This window comes from Corvus brachyrhynchos, unplaced genomic scaffold (assembly GCF_000691975.1).
Source record: "Corvus brachyrhynchos isolate BGI_N302 unplaced genomic scaffold, ASM69197v1 scaffold61, whole genome shotgun sequence".
In the NCBI taxonomy this organism is placed as follows: Eukaryota; Metazoa; Chordata; class Aves; order Passeriformes; family Corvidae; genus Corvus; species Corvus brachyrhynchos.
The window spans coordinates 8033085-8036116 of record NW_008236478.1 but is presented as its reverse complement, the minus strand read 5'-3'; positions in this window follow the sequence as shown (position 1 = coordinate 8036116).

Here is a 3032-nt window from a genome sequence, read left to right as displayed (position 1 = left end):
GCAGCTTTCGGAGAGGAAAACTCCCCATAACTGAAATAGCTGGGGTGAGTGATCAATTGCTCAGTGGCTTGAACTCAGAGTGAGTGGGCTCTCCCAGCCCAGGCATGTGCTCCCAGCTCACCTTCTGCTCTCCTCTGGGCTGCTCTGGGGATTTAATCTGGCTTTCTGCTGCTTCCATCCCCAGAGCAAATGGCACATTCTAATCCCAGTAGAGTCTTGGTTTTTCTTCTCATTTTAATGCCATCTGTGTTCAGGGCTGGGCTTCCCCTGAGGGGTTACTCTACCCCCTCCTGGAGTGCTTGCTTTCAGGTGGACCTTCTCAAATAGCTTTAAGTGCACTGTGGTTTCCTCTAGATATTTTTGATATACATATAATGTACCTATATATACACCAAACAATAAAGGCAGATTGTTTATACAAAACCAACAGCAAAGAGAAGCATGCTGCTTGCTAGTTCGTATATGGTGGAAAGGAGCTGCTGTTGGGGTGAGGATGGGAGCAGGAGGGAGGGGCAGGCTGGCTTCTGGGGTGCCTCTGCACCCCCTGGGGCTGGGTTCTGCTCCCTGCTTTCCAGCACACTGCCTTTGCAGCAGCTCTGGCTGGCCTGGTGTGTGTTTAAGCTTATCCAGCTGTCAGGAGGGCTTTTTTTAGTACAGTCGGCTTTGGGCCTCGCCGCTGCGCAGAGCTTTGCTAAGCTGCTGCCCTGGATGCTTCTGGTTTGGAGAAGCCAGAGCGTCACCCTGGCTCTGCCCACACTCACACCCCCTCTTGCAGCCCGCTTACAGGACAATCGGGGCCCTGCTCCTGTGCCTCCGCTGCAGGACTATTTTTATCCCACTTTCTATGCACGATTATCGGAGAGCACATGGGAGAGCACATAGCTGCTGTCGCCGGACCCTGGCCAGCCTGCCGGCAGCAGCTGCCTCTCCCTCAGCTTTCTGTCCAACTAGGGCAGGCAGAAGGAGCGATGGATGTCCATCCAGGGAGAGGAGGGATGGAGGCAGCCGTGCTCTGCAGTGCCCTGTGCTGAAGGACGGAGGAGCGAGAGCCACTGCAAAGGCCAGGAGGGGCAGATGCAGCAGTGACAAGATAAGGGCCAGGCAGCCCAAAGCAACCCTGTGCCTCAGCTGGCAGGGGCTGACAGAGGCCAGGCTGGGGCTGCTCCCCTCGAGGGGCAGCCAGGAGAACACCTGCACCCAGCACCCATCCAGGGTGGGGAAGTGAGTGGATTGGGACAGGCACATCAGGAATCTGTCCCCCTCCTTCTCCCAGCCCTGGAATATTGCAAATATCTCCCCTGAGCCAGCCATTGGTGGCTTATAAATAATGCAGCCCCTCGCTGTGCAATAAGGGCTTGTCAGTAGCTATTCTGCTCTCATAAATTAAAGATGAAAAGGTACAAGGCTCTTGCCAGAAAAATGAAGACAAATTTTTAATAGCTTGCCAAGACACAGGGAGATGGAGCGCTCAGGAAAAATGAATTACGTTTTTATTATGTGTTTTATTGTGGTGTAATTGAACGGGATTATCTGAGAATACAATATATTTCCAGAGCAGTGTAAAGAAAACAAAAATAATGATGACACCTGCCTCCTCCCACACGCACTGCCCGGCTTTTCAGGGACACCCTCCTTGTGTGTGCTGGCTGGGAGCTGGCCCTGAGCTGCTGGCGGCCACGAGAGGCAGAGATGGAAATGGGAGGGACATGGGACCAGAGACACAGATGTTCGGGGCGGCTGGGTCCGGCTGAATGGATCTGGCCGGGCAGAGTCTGGGGTCACTCCAAGAGGCCCCCCGAGCTGTGAGGGTCACCCCAAGAGGCCCCCCGAGCTGAGCTGATACAGGGCAGTGTGGTGTGGCAGTACTCGACCACACAGAGCCACTGAGTGTCTTTCACCTGTCATCTGCTTTCATTCCACCCCTGAGATCCCCTTTGGTCTGTCCCCCACCTGCACAAGCTGGCACCGCTAGGCAGAGACACGACAAACTCAGCTCTGGTGCGTTGCAGGTCTGGGGTGCCGCCGTGCAAAGCAGCCACGGTGTCTGCTCTGCGCCGGAGGTGGCAGCAGTGCAGTGAGCCCAAAGACAGCCACTTCGCTGTGCTAGGGGGAACATGTCCTCGTGGATTCCCCTGATTGGGGGAGAGAAAACTCACTTGGCCAGTCAGTTTTGGGGGGTTGACAAGCCCAGAAGTGACACCACTGCCTCCGCAGGGGAGCCCAGGATGCAGCAGTGGATGCAGGGGAGCAAGGATGCTCGGTCCCTACCCGAGATGGCTCATCACAGAGGTCAAGGGCCAGTCCCAGAAAGACAGCAGCTGGATGTCCCCAGGGGTGCTGGGGGCTCTGGGCGGCGCTGGGCTGGGGTCATCGATTGGTTCCTGGCATTTTTAATGAGCTGCCAGACCACATAGTTTAACCTTGCCCATAATGAGCGCGAGCGGCAGCAATTCCTACCGCCTCAGCCGGCTCCCCCAGCCTTAATGAGCTAATCAATACTTGTTCTCAGCTTAATTTCCAGCTAATTGCTCTTTAATGACGCCTGGAAATGGGCAGCCTCTTGCAGGGGGGAGCGGGCAGGCTCCCCCTCCCCAGTGGAAGGGGGTGCCGAGGTGCTGGCAGCGGGTCACCTTCCCTGGCTGCATCCCAGCCCTGCTGGCGCTTCTGGAGGCTGGCGAAAGGGAGGGTGGCAAAGGAGACAGCGGGCGCGGTGCCACTGAGCTGGCAGCACCCTCTGGAGCGCCCACCCCGTCTGGGGGGGCCATGCAGCCCTAAGCACCAGGGCAGGCTGAACAGAGGATCCCCCACCACAGGAGGATGTACCCAAGCCCCTCAGGACACTACATTGCGGTGAGGGCTCCCAGGCTCGGCTGATAGAGGGACTTTTAGCGCACGGGAAGATAAGGGTGGTGGGGCTGAGGTGCCGTGCATTACTCCAGGTCCTGCAGCCCACAGGTACAGGGTCAGTGTCGCCGCAAGGGGCCGGGACGAGGCCAGCAGTGCCCTGGAGGTGGCAGCAGGGACCCCGCAGC